The sequence below is a fragment of the Manis pentadactyla genome, chromosome 1 (genome assembly GCF_030020395.1).
Source record: "Manis pentadactyla isolate mManPen7 chromosome 1, mManPen7.hap1, whole genome shotgun sequence".
NCBI classification, from domain to species: Eukaryota; Metazoa; Chordata; class Mammalia; order Pholidota; family Manidae; genus Manis; species Manis pentadactyla.
In genome coordinates, this window is record NC_080019.1 from 191,693,282 (window position 1) to 191,712,344 (window position 19,063).

General features: G+C 44.9%; 1 long non-coding RNA gene across 1 annotated transcript in view; it reads left to right on the plus strand.

Annotated features, from left to right (window-relative positions):
• The window catches only part of LOC130678839 (uncharacterized), a 30,616-nt gene extending 23,851 nt beyond the window's left edge, over nt 1–6,765 (plus strand). The window contains exons 2-3 of the long non-coding RNA XR_005027502.2: nt 5,024–5,194; nt 6,431–6,765. This is a non-coding gene — a long non-coding RNA (uncharacterized LOC130678839). The remainder of the gene's footprint in view (nt 1–5,023; nt 5,195–6,430) is intronic.
• The last annotated feature ends 12,298 nt before the right edge of the window (nt 6,766–19,063 follow it).

Below are 19,063 nucleotides of genomic sequence, written 5' to 3' on the forward strand. Positions count from 1 at the left end.
AATCCAAGCTAGACAAGGGCAACAAAACATCCATGGATGCAGAAGATTTCTCTCAAAACAGGGGGGGTGAGGTTCTAAGCTTCACCTCTGTTGATCCCCAATTTCTCACCTGATGGCCCCCCTGCGACTGTGCCTGTCTTAGGTTGTTCCTCCCTTGAGGAATCTTACCCGTCTCTGGCTAACCAGTCATCTTCCGGGGCCATACAGGGAAATGTAAAGTTGGTAAGTGAGAGAGAGGCAATATTGTTTGAAAAGGTTAGCTTTTTACTTCTTTGCAGATTTATGCCCTGTGGCTTCTATGTCCAGCATTTGTCTTGAGGTATCTTTACCACTTGGAAGAATTATGATATTACGTAAATTTGATATGAGGCACGAATTCTATTTAAGGGTTGTAATTAGGAAGGAAGAAGAAAAGCTATAAAGTAGCAGATGGAAGAAAACATGGAAAGATTGATTATTTCTTTGACATATTTTCTTGTAGAGTAACTTAAGCATGTATAGGTTTTAAACTAATTAAATTGCATACACACATTAACATAATAGGAATACAGTTACATAACCAAAGCAGACCTATAATTACCAGCCATCTCCAGTGAAACCAAGAAAACCAGTTAGGCACCCTAGGCATTTGTGAAAACTTATCTATGATATGGTGGATATTGTCCAACTGAACTTGAACAGTCTGAGAGAAATCAGACAAATTAAAACAACCCAGTCCTGGGGACTGTTCACATCCCATATGTTCTTTTAACAGTAGATAGTCTGTAGTCGTAAGATTTTGGAGCGCTACAACTTGCACTTCTCCTAATTCTTGATTGAGTTCCAACAGTATAGATCCAGTCAAATTTGTTGTTTTACTGTATGCACAGGCCAGCTTAGATATCTCCTTCTTCATTCCAATGGCAAGTCCAGGAACCGGTGGGATGAATGCAGCTACAACTGCAGCATCGCCTGGATCTTTGTTGAGGTTTTTTGATGATCATCTTCTGGTGTGACTCTTCCAGAGAGTGCTGATGTTGGAAGTTCTTCTTCATATCGTATCTTAGTTCATTTTCTGGGTAGCCAAATTAGGCTTTGATCCTCTGTATAAACACAAACAGACCCTTTGCCCACACTTTAACATATCAGTTTTTGTACATGAACATGAGTGTTCTGCCCTACCTGAAAAGTATATGGTCACTAAGACACAGCTATATTAGCAACACATTACATCCATAAAATTAAGCTAGGAAGACTAAATTTCTCTTTTAATTTAATTTTAATTTTCTTTTGTATTCTGAGTTTGGTAAACAAAAGAAATTCCATAGTAAGTTTGGATTTAATTAATATCTGGAGGATGCTAAACAAACTCAATTATTTTTTTAATTTTTTTTTATTTTGGTATCATTAATCTATAATTACATGAGGAACATTATGTTTACTAGACTCCTGCCTTCACCAAGTCCCCCCCACATACCCCAATAGTCACTGTCCATCAGCATAGTAAGATGCTATAAAATCACTACTTCTCTTCTCTGTGTTGCACAGCCCTCCCCATGCCCCCCCACCACATTATACATGCTAATTGTAAGGCCGCCTTTCTTCTCCCCACCCCCTTCTCCCTCCCTTCCCACCCATCCTCCCTAGTCCCTTTCCCTTTGGTAGCTGTTAGTCTATTCCTGGGTTCTGTGAGTCTGCTGCTGTTTTGTTCCTTCAGTTTTTCCTTTGTTCTTATATTCCACATATGAGTGAAGTCATTTGGTACTTGTCTTTCTCTGCCTGGCTTATTTCTCTGAGCGTAATACCCTCTAGCTCCATCCATGTTGTTGCAAATGGTAGATTTGTTTTCTTCTTATGGCTGAATAATATTCCATTGTGTATATGTACCACATCTTCTTTATCCATTCATCTACTGATGGACACTTAGGTTGCTTCCATTTCTTGGCTATTGTAAATAGTGCTGCGATAAACATAGGGGTGCATATGTCTTTTTCAAACTGGGCTGCTGCATTCTTAGGGTAAATTCCTAGAAGTGGAATTCCTGGGTCAAATGGTATTTCTATTTTGAGCTTTTTGAGGAACCCCCATACTGCTTTCCACAATGGTTGAACTAATTTACATTCCCACCAGCAGTGTAGGAGGTTACCCTTTCTCCACAACCTCACCAACATTTGTTGTGGTTTGTCTTTTGGATGGTGGCGATCCTTACTGGTGTGAGGTGATATCTCATTGTGGTTTTAATTTGCATTTCTCTGATGACTAGTGATGTGGAGCATCTTTTCATGTGTCTGTTGGCCATCTGAATTTCTTCTTTGGAGAACTGTCTGTTCAGCTCCTCTGCCCATTTTTTAAATTGGATTATTTGCTTTTTGTTTGTTGAGGTGCATGAGCTCTTTATATATTTTGGATGTCAACCCTTTATTGGATCTGTCATTTATGAATATATTCTCCCATACTGTAGGATGGCTTTTTGTTCTATTGATGGTGTCCTTTGCTTTACAGAAGCTTTTCAGTTCGATATAGTCGCACTTGTTCATTTTTGCTTTTGTTTCCCTTGCCCGGGGAGGTATGTTCATGAAGAAGTCGCTCATGTTTATGTCCTGGAGATTTTTGCGTATGTTTTTTTCTAAGAGTTTTATGGTTTCATGGCTTACATTCAGGTCTTTGATACATTTCAAATTTACTTTTGTATATTGTATTAGACAGTGATCCAGTTTCATTCTCTTACATGTAGCTGTCTAGTTTTGTCAGCACCATCTATTGAAGAGACTGTCATTTTCCCATTGTATGTCTGTGGCTCCTTTATCGTATATTAATTGACCATATATGTTTGGGTTAATGTCTGGAGTCTCTAATCTGTTCCACTGGTCTGTGGCTCTGTTCTTGTGCCAGTACCAAATTGTCTTGATTACTGTGGCTTTGTAGTAGAGCTTGAAGTTAGGGAGCGAGAATCCCCCCACTTTATTCTTCCTTCTCAGGATTGCTTCGGCTATTTGGGGTCTTTTTTGGTTCCATGTGAATTTTAGCAAACTCAATTATTTTTGTTATTTCTCCTTTCATAGGGCAAAGGAGTCAGTATTTGTTGTGTGCGCCTAGTGGCTGTTCAGGAAATGTCAAAGCTATTTAAAAGATATCAAAACAGTTTCATGATTCTAAGTTGGGGACACAATATTAAAATGACTTGTTAAAAGATTGGCCACAGAACAAGAAATATGTTGTCTTGGCATCCTCATTGGTAAAATTGAAAATATAGCATTTAAATTAACATGATGGAAGGTAATATGATAATTAAGAATATCAATCCTTTCTGAGGAAGAACCTGAATGGCTTCATCTAAAATGACATAAGACACCCACTTCCGGAGCTGGTCAATATGAAGAAGCTTTTCTCTGCCACAGATTATAGCTAAAAACTCTGGGCAATACACAAATGGCAATTACCTGATGACTCTGAAAAGGAAAAATAGCAGACAGAATAGGGAGAGGGGTCAAAGCTTCAAGCAGCAACCATATAGGGCATGAGTTTTGTCTTTTTAATTCTTTCAGCTTTGACCTGTGGGTTGTCCTACTTGTCGGACTATGGACGGCAAGAACTTGAAGAGAAGCTCTGTTTTTCTAGCCAGACTGTCTGCAAACCTGAGAGTATGGGTTGAACTCCCACATATTGTCGGAGATTGTCTGATTGGCCAATAAAACAAAACCTAACTATATATTGACTACAAGAAAGCAATTTTTAAATAATGACATAGGTTACATGAGGAAAAAGATGTACCATGAAAATCCTAATCAATAGAAATGTGGAATGACTACATTAATATACAAAATAGACTTCAGAACAGAGAAACTTACCAGGGATAAAGAGGAGCATATTTACAGTGATGAAATGGTCAGTTCACCAAGAATAACAATCCTAAATGTGTGTGCACCTAAGCTTGAAAACATATGATAGAATTGAAAGCAGAAATAGACAAATCCATAATTATACACATGTAATTAAAAAGTATGCAATGTTAAATAATAACATTTAAGTTAATAGACTTTGAGTAAAGCAGATTTTCCTTCATAATGTGGGTGGGCCTCATCTAAGCAATTAATAGACTAACAGCCCTCAGATTGTGGACTTCACGATCGCCTGAGCCAATCCTTAAAATCCCCCTCCCCCACCCTCTCTCTCTGTGTCCTTCTCTCTGTATCTTACTGGTTCTGCCAGCATGTGGTGGGAGGAGTAACAGTCCCTGAAGCTGTCATGCCTGAATCCCCGACGCCATGAATATGTGACCTTAGTGGCACGAGGGACTCTGCAGGTGCGATTAAGTCTACAGACTTTAAGATGGGGAGATTATCTTGGATATTGGGGGTGTGGGTGTAATCTAATCACTTGGCCCTGACTATGAGAGAGGAAGAGAGAAGGGCCAGAGGGATATGGTGGTAGAGGAGGCAAGGGAGAGGCCACGGGTCAGGGGGGGAGAGGCCACGGGTCAGGGGGGGAGAGGCCACGGGTCAGAGGGCCTTGAGCTGCCGCTGCTGGGTGTGCCGATGACACAGGCCGTGCTGGGGGAGGAACGTGGCCCCTAGAGGCTCAGATCAACCCTGGCCAAGGGCCACCAAGGGAACAAGGACTTCATTCCTACAACTCCACACAGCTGAAGCCTGCCTACAGCCTGAGGGAGCCCCAAGGTGGATCCTGCCCCAGAGCTGCGTCCTGGGGATACCTTGACTGTGGCCTTGAGAGACTTGGAGCAAGGAAACCAGCAGGGCCCACTGGACTTCTGGCCCCCAGAACCGTAATAATAAATCAGTGTTATTTTAAACTACTAGGTTTGTAGGAAATTGTTTCGGCAGCACGAGAAAACCGTGGCTTCTACACTTCCTTGCTGGCGAGCCGTGCTGGTGCTCATACTGCTGAGTCAGGCTTCGGCTGGCCTGGCTGGGAGCCTAGAAGACTTTTCCAACATGCATCAGAACCGTTTACTTCTTTGTTCTCTTCACTTTTTACCGTGTGTTTCTTTTCACTGTTTTCACCCTTCACTCTGTAATTTTAACAGGCAATGCGAAGCTTTGACGTGAGTCCTCAGCCAGGCGCTGCCTCAGACCCCAGGTCCCGGCGGCCTCGTTGTGCCTGCGGCCTCTCCATCCTGCAAGTTCAGCTGCTTTCGGGTGCAAGATGGTCTGGCACAGCAAAGCCCGCTGGGGAGGCCCACAGCTCCACGTCCAAGGTAATATTCCTGATGACTTGATAGAGTCGCTGGGAGCACTGGTTCCCTCACAAAGAGGCAGCCAGCCCCCAGATGGCTCAGGAGGGCAGTGGCTGTCACTTGTCTTTTGTGGATGATGCACTTTAAGCCCCTAGAGAGGCTGTCTCCTCATCCGTCACCGTTACACTCCCGGGAGGAAAGGGGTGGGAATTTTTGCCCCAGGCAGGGTTTTCTCGGGTTCTACGTGGCCTGGTTTGTGCTGTTTTGTCTGGGAACATCTCATGTTTGGTGTTAGGGGCTGGGTTATGTGCCCCCCTAACCTGCCCCACTTCAGAATAACTTGAGGTCCTAAGCCAGGATTATGAACCTGTTTGCAGATAAATTCTTTAAAGAGGTGAAATGAGGTCACTGCGGGGGCCCTAGTGCAGTGACTGGTGTTCTTATAGGAAGAGGCGATGAGGACACAGACACGCACAGGGGGACGCCCATGGGAGGACACGGGAGAGGGCGGCCGTCTCCACGCCCGGGAGAGGCCCTGGGAGGAAACAAGTCCTGCCCGCACCTGGTCCTGGACTTCCAGCCTCCAGACCGGGAGGTGGGTTTCCGCTGTCTACACTGCCCAGGCTGTGGGATGTGTTACCGCAGCCCTGGCGACCAATACTCTGGCCTGTGGCTTTGCTCAAGTTTTCCTCCGTCTCTGATCCCTCTGCCAGCAACTCCTCATGCCCCCTTTGGTCTCTGTGACTGCGTCCCCATCTCCGTAGTGCAGGTGGGGGACAAAGAGGCTCAGGGGGGCCCTGAGCAGGTGTGGGGGGCCCTGAGGCTGAGGACTGGTGAGACCCAGAGACACAGGGGTACATGAGACAGGCTGAGCGTGGATGATGGAGGCAGGATGGTCTCCCAGTGCAGAGGGGTCAGAGGGAGGATGGAAGCCTGGGGAGGCAGACGACAAACAAAATGCAAGGGAAGCTTCTGGAACCTCTCCATGGGGGAGGGGAGCCGAGGTCTGGCTGTTGCCTAAACTGCCGCTTCTGTGTGAGGTTTGCCTTGCTGGCCAGCAGGTGGCGCCTGGCTTGGGCACTTGGGGAAGGGGCTCCTAGGCTGCAGCCTTCCTGGTGCTGGTGTTCTTCGGCGTCAGGATACACAATTCTCTCCCACCGCGGGCAAGCACCACTTCTTCCTGAGGACCCTCCACGATGTACCATTTGCTTCTATCTTAGCATCTGTCACTGCCTGAGACACATTATCTCCCTGTAGATGCAAGCGAACGCAGCAATCAATCAAGAAATACAGCTGCCACCACCACTTTCCGTCTGACAAGTGTTATTCATAGAGCACAGCAGGTCTGGGGGCGACTGGCTGAGGTGGCGCAGCCAGCTGGAATTTGATAATTTGGAGTCAAAGCGGCTGGAGCTTGCGGTGGGAGCTGAGGGTGGGTACAGACACCCATTGTAGATGCTCTGGTCCTTATGTTTTTAAGAACTCTTGAGGCAGGTCAAGTGTACGACTGAACGTGATGGCCCCATCCTTGCTTCTACTGTAGAATCCGGAAAGGAAGACTGGGCTGCGTAGATGATTAGCATCTTCTTTTACCAAAGGGGCACTTTTACCCGTTTTCAAACAGGTATTATTATCACTAAAAATACAGATGTAATAAATCCAGAGGGCTTCATTTAGAGACTAGAGAATCTAGGCACTAAACAAACATTTTTCTTATGCTTTAAAATAAGATTCATGGTGTATTTTTTTTAACGATCTCTTTTCTAAGATTAAAACTGTTGATGTGGAAAATACCTATTACTGTCCTTATTTTGAGACCCAGGTGAATTGCTTTAACCTTTCTGCCCCTGACAGATGCCTGTGTCCGCTGTATAGTTCCACCCTTCCTTTATTTAAATAAATAAAACTATTTATTCCATTTCCTTGGTTTTCTAAATCTATGGATTTAACTCCAGTGGTTCAGTACACTCCAGAATTATATTCACTAACAGTATGACAGTGCACTTTCTTACATGAGGGAGTTCTTTTATGGTTGACAATAATTCTTTCAATAGAAATACATGGAAATGTATTTATAGTTTCTAATTCTGTAGGTGGAACTTGGAGTACATAAAGGACCTGGATTTGTTTGTCTGCGGCTCCCAACAGGATGCCCTGTTGAAATCTTAATTGTACGATGCTCATGCTTTTGAGGAGTTGGTTAAGAACAAACAGTGCATAGGATGAAATAATTTCCAGAAGTCCTTTCCTTGTGACCAGGGCTTGAAGTAAGTGGCAGAACGAACAAAAACACCATCCTCCAGATATGGATTGTGGCCAGGGTTAAAATGATGAGACGAGACCCCAGTTTTGCTGTCCCTCCCGGACCCTGTCCTTGGCATCCTCGTAGGTCCTGGCGTCCCCTGCCTGGCTGCCTGGCCCTCCAGGGACTTCTCTGACTTTGGTAGTGTTAGGCATGGCCTAGATCACTGCCTCCTACTGAAATGTACCTGTCTTGTGTCCCAGCCCACAGCCCAATGTGCTGCCCTTCTGCAAATAACACTCTAGTTTTCAACAGAGCTTGTTGATATTTTAGCCTGAATGACTGAGAACTGGGTGTTTCCAGTGATGGGGTTGAGAAACCAAGAATGAAAAGAAGAGCTGCCGCCTCTTCCTCCGCCTCCATCTGCCTGATGCAGAAGGTGAGCACAGCAGGTGGGGATTTCCTCGGCATCCGCTCTTGCACAATTTAACACTTATATGGTAACACCATGTGAAGTTTGGGGACATAAAAAGAAGTGACATGAGGTCTCTGTCCCCTAGTGGGGTGACAGACATGTGAGCTGATGGATGGCAGCGACTGTGGTACAGTGTGGTGAGTGTTGTTGCCGAGGCAGAGACAAACATGGCAGTAGAAGTCAGTAACTTTGTGCAGGGCATTTGATATGGGTTTTGATGGCTGAATAGGAGTTTTCTAGAGACCTGGGGAAGAGAAGTGTGGGCAGGAGAGTAGTAAATCATGCCAGAGTGTTGTGTCACAGGATGCAGGCTGTCACCATGGTTGGTGAGAGGCATTATGAAGTAGTATTGAGGTAGTAAGGTCAGCAGTTAGAGCCAAATTATGAATGGTTTTTCTGAGGGCATGCATTTGGCCAGGAGTGGCCATGGTCTTCGAGCCAGAGCCTGATTTAATTAGGCAGAACTGTCAGTTCTTCAACAGTGGAGCTCAGGGGGAGGCCAGAGATGGTGGGCCTGGATTGGGGAGGGGGCAGCCGGCTCAAAAGATATGCTTAGGGAAAATGGACTAGATTTTGTGAAGGAGAAAGGAAGGAGCTCAGGCTTTTGACCTGCATGTCAGGCTAGATGGTGACACTGCAGGTCCAGAAAGGCGATTGTGGGAGGTGTGGCAGGCTTGTGGGCAGCTTGTGAGCTCAGTGACAACAACAGCCTGACATGTCCTTGCCTCTAGGACAGGCAGGGTCTCGGTGCAGCTGGCTGCCTTCCCTGTTTCTCAGCCCTCGCCCTGCGTACTTCACAGTCTTGTGAACCCGGGCATTGCTAGAAGGCACAGAGATGGTGGGACTGCGTGGAGAGGCAGAGCCGTGGTCCGGGCTGTCCCCAGCATGCCGGGAGGAGGTACAGCATGACCAGGAGGAAGCCTGCCCATGTGTTTCTGGCTGTGGCAGGACTTCTAGCTTGTACCAGCGGTTTCATGCCCGGGCATCCTATGTACAGGGAGTGGTCCGCTGACTGTGGACTGGGTCTCATCTCAATGAGTGCCTTAGCGCTTCCTGCCTTTCCACTTGCTTTTTCTTGGACAAGGCATATGACTCCATCCTTCCTTGGCTGCACCGGGGGGTGTGGCAGGCAGAAAGTGCTGAGAAAAGCATGTTCTCTGGGATCCAGGGAGAGAGGAATCCAGTATCTGAAAAAACAGTCACATCAACGATTGGCTTTTAAACACGCAATTTTGTTTTCAAGTGTATTTGTTTTCTTTCGCCTGTGGAATTTGGGGACAATGTGGTCCAGGTCCATAGATGTGAAAAGCTCAGGTTCACTTTCAAAGTGCCTCAACAAGCTTCCTATCATTTGCATTCACAAACTTAAATGTCATGTTGCCAAATGGGTATCAGATAATAGCAGAGATAATAGATGATTCACATCATCATTTATTTCCCTTATTTATTCCCTTTAGAACACCATTACCCAAAGTGGAGATCTTAGAACATTAATAAAAAAACATGCTCTTTGAAAAACAGGTTGCATCATTAGATAAACGTGGAAAATGCTGCATCCCTTATGCCCCTCTTGAGCATTCACAATTCACACTAAAGGTTCTGAGAAGTCCTGCACTAAAACTGCCTGGTAATATACAACTGACTATAGTTAACAGTACTGTTCTGTATATTTGAAAGTTGCTAAAAGAATAGATCTTAAAAGTTCTCATCATAAGGAAAGAATTGTAACTACATGAGGTGGTGGATATCAACTAAACTTATCATGGTAAGCATTTTACAATGTATTTGTGTATGAAATGATTATGTTGCACACCTTAAACTTACACAGTGTTATGTGACAATTATATTTCAGTAAAACTGGGAAAAAAACTATGTACACAGTGTTTCCCAAAGTTAGTTGTTAGTACATGAGACTCTGAACATTTCTTTGTTTTTAAATACATTTTCACTGTCCAGGGGACAGACTTTTGTAAATGCTGCCCTAGCACACACAAACCACAAGTGTCTTAAATCACATTCTTGAGTCTGTAAGAAAGGAAGAAGAGTTGAAGAACCACAGATAATGGGCCACAAGTCTATTCTGGACCCCTAGAGAGGTTCTTATCCTTTTGTGCATTGATTTTCCTTTTCCATTTTTACCCTCCCTCTAATTAATTTTTCTTATTGCTCTCCACTGCATTCTTGGATGTTTTGCCTTAGACAAAAGTAGGGTAAATGGTTCTTTATCTCTATTTTAAAGGTATTCCATCCAGTTTTCAGCCCAGGGGTTAATTATGGCTTTATGGGTTTCCTCCTTTGAAACAAATCAGCACTAATTTCTGTTAGCTCCCCATTTGCTTCAGACTAAGATGCAAAGCACTGTATCCTTAATTCTTCCTCCCTATTTTAGATCTGTAATATCTATGACAAAAAAGTGGGGAAGTGGTACTGGAGGTCCTAGCCACAGCAATCAGATAAGACAAAGAGATAAAAGACATTCAAATTGTTAAGGGAGGAAGAAGTTAAGCTGTCACTTTTTGTAGATGACATGACATTTTTTTTAAGGTATCATTGATATATAATCTTATGAAGGTTTCACGTGAGCAACATTGTGGTTTCAACATTCACCCATATTATCAGGCCCTCCCCCAACACCCCATAGCAGTCACTGTCCATCAGAGTAGTAAGATGCTATAGAGAGATGACATGATGTTATACATAGAAAACCCTAACAATTCTACTGAAAAAAGCTATTAGAATTGATAACTTTCAGTAAAGTTGCATGATACAAAATTAATACACAGAAATCTGTTACTTTCCTATATACTAACATGAACTAGCAGAAAGAGAAATCAGGAAAACATTTCCACTTACAATTGCATCAGAAAGAGTAAAATACCTAGGAGTAAACCTAACCAAGGAGGTGAATGGCCTATACTCTGAAAGTCATAAGACACTCATTAGAGAAATTAAAGAGGACACAAATAAAGGAAATCTACTCCATGCTCCTGGCTAGGAAGAATTAATATTGTCAAAATGGCCATCCTGCCCAAAGCAATCTACAGATTCAATGCAATCCCTATCAAATACCAACAACATTTTTCAATGAACTAGAACAAATAATTCTAAAATCCATATGGAACCACAAAAGACCCCAAATAGCCAAAGCTATCCTGAGAAAGAAGAACAAAGCTTGGGGGATTATACTCTTTGACTTCAAGCTATATTACAATTCAACAGTTGTAGGGGCCGGCCTACGGCCAAGGCTGAGTCCCACTATGGCTGAACACCGCCCTTCCACTGTAGCTGACCAACGCCCTAAGATGGCGCCCGCTTCCTGGGCACCACCCTTCCTGGTTTGGTGGCATTAGCATAAGGAAGTTGCTCCTATAGGCTTGCCCCATGCTTCCGCGCTCGTGCTCAACTCATGCAGAAGGCATGCTACCAATCAGCTTAAAGGTCATGCATGATCTTGATCACCATAGGCCAGCTTCCTTTATATAAGGCGTAAGCAGGAAAGAGAAAGAGGGTCTCTCTCTCCTCTCATTCTTCCTCTCACTCGCTCTCTCCAGCTGTTGCTTCTTCTCACTCACCTTCTCCCGACCTTCCGAGCAACAATAAAGAACTGAAGTGAACCAGGTCTGTGTACATATTGCTGTCGTCACCGCCACAAGGAGCGAACACGATATCTGGTGCTGAAACCCGGGAATTTTTCTCCAACCACCCAGAGGAGAAACTGGCGGACGCGGACACCATAGAGCTTCTTACCCTGAAGCAGTACCAGTGGACTCCATTCGGAAGGATCATTCGGGAGGGCACCTCGAAAGAGGAGGGTGAGTGGATCAACAAGCAAAATGAAAGTAAGCAGCCGAGGTGGGGATTTCTATTCTGTCTGTTCGTCTTGTTCATCCTTGTGCTTATTATTGTGTTTGTTGTTGCTAAGTATGTTAGATGAAGTAAGGGCGCCAGTGAAAGTTCGCGGGATAGCGACGAAGCAAGGAAAGTTCGCGGTATAGCGACGAATGTAAATTAGTGATAAGAGTGCCCCCTACCTATAGACATCAGGAGTATATCTTAATCTCTTCACTATTAACATGGGGTCTGAAGGGTCTAGACTGAGAGCAGAAGAGCCTTTGAGAGCACTCCTGAGGGCCAACGGAACACCATTAAAAACAAAAACCGCAAGGGCTTTCCTCCACACGGTAGAGAAGCATGCTCCGTGGTTCCTAGATGAAGGAAGAATCACTACCCCCGTGTGGGAAAAGTTAGGCGAGGATCTGCGCAACGCAGATTGCAGGGAGCCGCTCCCGGCTGGGACGCTCCCCATATGGGGGCTGGTTAGGAGCTGCCTAAAGGAGAATAAACTTAGTCGTAGAGAGGCCATAAAGGAAAGAGAGGAGGTTCTTGAGGAAGTGAAAGAAGAAAGAGCCTCTGCGAGAGCATCTGAAAGAGGATCTACACAGGGGGGGTCCTCTGATGAGGAAGAGGACCAAGAATTATCAGGAGAAGAGTTAGAGGCTAGGGCTTCTCAGAGAGGACATCGGCCCACATTGTACCCCTCACTGAGCCAACTGAGAATAAGCAGAGAGGAAGGAGAGACTAGTTCGGCCCCTCTCCCCAATAAGAGCAGTAAGGTAGAAGAGATTGTGCCAACCGCCCCAAATCATCCATTTTGCTCTCCAACCTATAGAGCAGAGCCACCCCCTTACCAGAGTTACTCATGTTGTGGTGGCCAGGGGTGCCAAGAACAATTGGGCAAGAATAGATGGAGGGAATGGCTAACCATGGAGGGGAATGCAGCCTTCCCAGTAATAGAAGATCCAAACACCCAGCAAAGATACCATCAAGCCCTAGATTTTAAGCTTGTAAAAAGTCTAAAGGAAGCTGCCACCACCTATGGAGTGCAAGCAGCGTTCACTGTGGCCATAGTGGAGTCATTAGCCACTCAGAATCTAACACCAGATGATTGGGCTAATGTAGCCAGAGCATGCCTTACTGGAGGTCAGTACCTGCTTTTCAAAACTGCGTGGGCAGAGCTTTCACAAGACACTGCCCGGTGCAACGCTGCTGCAGGGAACAATCAGTGGAACCTAGAGATGCTGATGGGCAGAGGACCTTACTTAGGACAGCATAATCAGATAAATTACCCACCTGCAGTGTATATGCAAATAGCTATAGCAGCTGTCAAGGCCTGGAAAACACTCCAGGGCTCTGGTGATTTACAGGGTCAACTATCCAGAGTACTCCAAGGATCAAATGAGCCTTACGCAGATTTCTTGGCGAGACTGATGCAAACCGCAGGCCGTATATTTGGAGATGCTGACACAGCCATGCCCCTAGTAAAACAGTTGGCCTATGAGCAAGCAAATAAATAGTGTAAAGAAGCTATCAGGCCTTGGAAAAATAAAGATTTAAATGTGTACCTCAAAGTTTGCCGAGACATCAATGATAGTGTAGTGCAAGGACAAGTGATAGCCCCAGCCATAACTCAGGGACTGCAACAGGCGTGTAGCAGGGGTACCCCTCCCGGTGCATGCTTCCACTGCAAGCAGATGGGTCATTTAAAGCGAGATTGCCTGAAATTAGGCGGAGGAGGAGCCAGTGTGACCAACATCAAACCACAACCGAGATTATGTCCCAGATGTAGAAAAGGAAACCATTGGGCAAGAGAGTGCAGATCAGTAGTAGATGTGGAGGGACGCCCACTACCCCCGTAGCAGGCAAAAAACGGGAGGCCGGGCCCCCCACCTCAGGGCCCTCAAATGTATGGGGTAATCCAACAAATTCCCAGGACACATTTTCATCTGACAGATCAAGGATCCAGCTTGGAGTTGAAGAACCAAGGAAAGCCACCGCAGGGAGCGCAGGAGTGGACATCCGTGCCACCACCAGACTCGTATTGACACCCGAGATGGGGGTCCAGTTAGTAGAGTCAGATTTTAAAGGTCCATTACCTGAGGATACAGTGGGACTCCTATTGGGCCGGAGTTCCACAACCAAAGCAGGATTGATAGTACACCCAGGAGTTATTGACCCAGATTATAAGGGAGTAGTAAAGATTATGGTCTCCTCCCCAAGAGGCGTTACAGCCATCAATTCTGGAGACCGCATTGCTCAAATTCTTATGCTTCCTAGTAAGCATAGACAATATAGACATAAAAACATGAAAAGAAGTCAATCAGGATTTGGATCATCTGGGGCCCCTCTGACCTGTTTCACAGTGGAGCTGGGAGACAGGCCTATGCTTGTCCTGAAGATTAGAGATAGGAACTTCTTAGGACTATTAGACACAGGGGCAGATTGCAGCATTATAAGGGAAGCTGAGTGGCCTAAAGATTGGCCTCTAAACCGAGCTGCTCAGACTCTAAGAGGGCTGGGCATAGCTCAAGCCCCATTATGTAGTGCTGCCACACTTCCCTGGAAAGATCCGGAAGGGCATGAGGGAGTAGTTCAACCTTATGTGCTGAGCATACCGGTGTCTCTCTGGGGAAGAGACATACTGACCCAGATGAATCTTAAACTAACAACAGAAACCTTCTATAGTAATCAGGCAAAGTCCATTATGAGGAAGCAGGGCCATACAGGGACCGGAGGCATAGGAAAAACTTGACTGGCAGAGAGACACCCATCCCGCTCTCAGGAGTGGTACCCAGTAGGATTGGAGGCCCAGGACTGGGTTTTTCCTTGGGGCCATTGAGGACAGACAAGAACTAAAAATACAATGGCGATCAGAGGAGCCCGTGTGGGTTCCTCAGTGGCCCCTTACTAAAGAGAAAAGGGAAGCAGCCCACACATTAGTGCAAGAGCAAATTGCCACAGGGCATCTTCAAAGTTCTACTTCCCCATGGAATACACCCATATTTGTCATAAGAAAGAAATCAGGAAAATGGAGATTGCTGCATGATCTAAGAGCTGTAAATAAACAGATGATTCTCATGGGATCAGTACAATTAGGTTTACCATTGCCTATGGCCCTGCCAAAAGATTGGAAGACCATTGTAATAGATATCAAAGATTGTTTCTTTTCCATCCCTCTTCATCCTGAGGATTGTAAAAAGTTTCGCCTTCACGGTACCAGCCGTCAATCATGGTCACCCAGATGAGCGGTATGAATGGAAGGTGTTGCCACAAGGCATGGCAAATAGCCCTACTATGTGCCAATTGTTTGTACATAAGGCCCTGGCAGAAGTTAGAACAAAGTTCCCTGAAGTGATTATCTATCATTATATGGATGATATTTTCTTATGTCATGAAAGGAACAGTGTAGTAGAAGAAGGCCTCTGCTTCTTGCAAGAACATTTTAAACAATGGGGCTTAGAACTAGCACCAGAAAAAGTACAGGTAGCTTGTACCAAACAGTATTTAGGAATAAAATTGGAAGATACTATTGTTAGACCATTAAAAGTGATCATAAGAACAGATCATCTAAGCACCCTCGATGATTTTCAAAAACTCCTTGGAGATATAAATTGGATAAGGCCATTCCTAAAGCTTACAGATGAAGAGCTCAGCCCATTATATGAGACACTGAAGGGCGATTCTGATTTATCATCTCCGCGCTCTCTCAGTAAGCAAGCCAAGGAAGCCTTGAGCCTAGTCCAATCCCACTTGCAGCTTGCCCAGGTAGATAGAATAGACTATGGCAAATTGCTATTCCTTATAGTGATACTCAGTAATAATAGCCCAACAGGGGTACTTTGGCAGGAAGGGCCAATTCTCTGGGTATATCTGGCCCACTCTCCAGGAAAAACATTAAGATGGTATCCTCAGAGTATAGCTGATTTGATCATCAAGGGAATCAGGACAGCTATAAAAACATTTGGGATTCCCCCAAACATAATAATAACACCTTATACTGCTGAGCAGATTGAATGTCTTACTGCATGCTGTGATGCATGGGCTGTTGCTTACACCATCACCAATGCTTCCTTTGACAACCACTACCCAAAACATCCTTGGCTACAGTTCTGCCTCTCTAATCCTGTCATTTTTCCTAAAAACACAAGATGTAATCCCATACCCAAGGCTAAGGTGGTGTTCACTGATGGGTCAAAGAATGGCATTGGGACTGTGGTCACTGGTGACCAATCTTCGACATTCAGTTTTCCAACCACTTCAGCCCAACAAACAGAGCTGTTGGCTGTAGCACAAGCCTTTACACTTTTCTCACAGGAACCTTTTAACCTTTTAGCAGATAGTCAGTATGTAGTGAATGCTGTGTCCATCTTAGAGAATGTAAGTTATATTAGCCAGTCTTCCCCCGTTGCCAGTATTTTTAGAAAGCTACAACAACTGATCTGGGATCGATCAACACCTTTCTTTATTGGACATGTAAGAGCCCACACTTCCCTCCCAGGACCCATTGCTGAGGGAAACAGACGTGCCCATGCCCTGACCCGTGAGTCTAACATCTCAGTGATATTTGACCATGTAGAACAAGCCACATAATTTCACAAACAATTTCATGTGAATTCAAACACCCTTCGCTTAAAATATAATATTACTAGAGACCAAGCTAGAGCCATAGTAGTAAGTTGTAAATGGTGTGTTACACTCTTACCCACCGTTTCAGAGGGAGTCAGTCCAAAGGGACTACTACCCAATCACATTTGGCAAATGGATGTCACTCATATTCCAGAGCTTGGCAAGATGAAATATATTCATGTGTCTGTTGACACCTGCTCAGGCATCATTTTCGCCTCTTGCCATACAGGGGTAAAAACTAGAGATGTCATAACTCACTGCCTTCAGGCGTTTTCGTCCTGGGGAAAGCCCAAGCATGTAAAAACTGATAATGGACCAGCATATACATCCCAATCCTTTCTTAGATTTTTAAGGGTAATGGATATCACCCATACCACAGGTATTCCCTACAACCCTCAAGGGCAAGGCGTGGTAGAGCGCACCAACCTGACCCTTAAAAATGCTCTCTATAAACAAAAAGGGGGAATAGGGGCAGACTTCAGATCCCCCAGAGACAAACTTAACATCGTATTATTCATTTTAAATTTTTTGACATTGGACAAAGATGGCCACAGTGCAGCAGAGCGGCATAATCGCTGTTCCAGGCCTAAAGACATGCCCGCAGTTATGTAGAAAGATGTATTGGAAGGATCATAGAAAGGCCCGGATCCAGTGTTAATCTGGAACCGAGGCTCTGTTTGTGTTTTCCCACAGGACCGAAACAATCCCATCTGGGTGCCTGAACGCCTGACACGGAGAGTGGCAAGACCAGAACCGGAAGTGCGAGATGCCGACCCCACTGATGCTCATCCTGCTACTGATCCTTCAGCAGGCAATAGCAGAACCCAGAGAACTATGGGGTCTGGTGAAGGCTTGGCCTCTACCACTCCTGGTGACTGAAACTGCACATACCTTTCCCGCCTTTTTCTCTACCAATAGTACACTTAATCTCCCATATCTGCCCTTTGACAGCTCTATGTGTTACTGGCATTCCTTTTCATAACCTCTCTAAAGCTGCCAATCTGTCCAGGGAATTAGGCAAGATGTTATCCACCAATTGGTCCAGCGAGTTTGACGTGCTCACCACTCAGCTATGGCTAGAAATATTGAATGTTAGTTCCCAAAAGGTAGAGGTGCTGTCTGTAGCTCAGTTTGCTGAAGCCGTGCTAAATGCCACCAAACCCTGGTCAGGTATGGGTGTTATGGGTATATTACTCCTTGTAGATCTTCTCCTACTTGGGAGAAAAGTCTGTTCCATGCAACGGCAACATCGGGAAGTGCGGATGGCTCTGGTGCAGGCCATGGCAGCTATAGAGGAAGGCATCTCCCCTAGGGTGTGGCTCAATATGTTGGACCAGTAGTTAAAGATGGGTAAGATCAGGAGGTACGCATACCAACCTAAGACAGGGCACAGACCTTAGCTGTCTGTTGCCCTGTGACGGGTAAGGATGCTGCACCTCCCTGACAACCTAAGACAGGCATGGTCCCCGAGCCTCATTGTGTTAAAAAACAAAAAAGGGGGAGATGTAGGGGCCGGCCTACGGCCGAGGCTGAGTCCCACTATGGCTGAACACCGCCCTTCCACTCTAGTTGACCAATGCCCTAAGATGGCGCCCGCTTCCTGGGCACCACCCTTCCTGGTTTGGTGGCATTAGCATAAGGAAGTTGCTCCTATAGGCTTGCCCCATGCTTCTGCGCTCGTGCTCAACTCATGCAGAAGGCATGCTACCAATCAGCTTAAAGGTCACGCATGATCTTGATCACCATAGGCCAGCTTCCTTTATATAAGGCGTAAGCAGGAAAGAGAAAGAGGGTCTCTCTCTCCTCTCATTCTTCCTCTCACTCTCTCTCTCCAGCTGTTGCTTCTTCTCACTCACCTTCTCCCGACCTTCCGAGCAACAATAAAGAACTGAAGTGAACCAGGTCTGTGTACGTATCGCTGTCGTCACCGCCACAAGGAGCGAACACGATAAACAGTAATCAAACAGTATGGTACTGGCACAAAAACAGACCCATAGACCAATGGAACAGAATAGAGAACCCAGATATAAACCCACATATATATGACCAATTAATATACAATAAAGGAACCATGAATATATAATGGGGAAAAGACAGTCTCTTCAATAACTGGTGTTGAAAACTGGACATCTACATACAAGAGAATGAAACTGGATTGCTGTCTAACTTCATGCACAAAAGTAAATTCAAAATAGATGGAAGACCTGAATGTAAGACATGAAACCATAAAACTTTTAGAAGAAACATAGTCAAAAATATCTTGAACATAAGCATGAGAAATTTTTTCCTGGACACATCTCCTTAGGCAAGGAAAGGAAAATAAAAAAATGAACAAGTGGGACTACATCAAGCTAAAAAGCTTCTTTACAGCAAAGGACACCATCAGCAGGACAAAAAGGCAATCTGCACTATGGGTGAATATATTCATAAATGATTTATCCAATAAGGGCTTAACACCCAAAATATATAAACAACTCATATACCTCAATAACAGCAAAAAATCCCATATAATCGGATTAAAAAATGGGCAGAGGACTTGAGCAGACATTTCTCCAAAGAAGAAATACGGATGGCCAACAGGCACATGAAAAGATACTCCACATTGCTAATCATCAGGAAAATGCAAATCAGAACCACAATGAGCTATCACTTCATACCAATTAGAATGGCCACTGATAATCCAAAAGACAAGAAAGAACAAGTGTTGGTG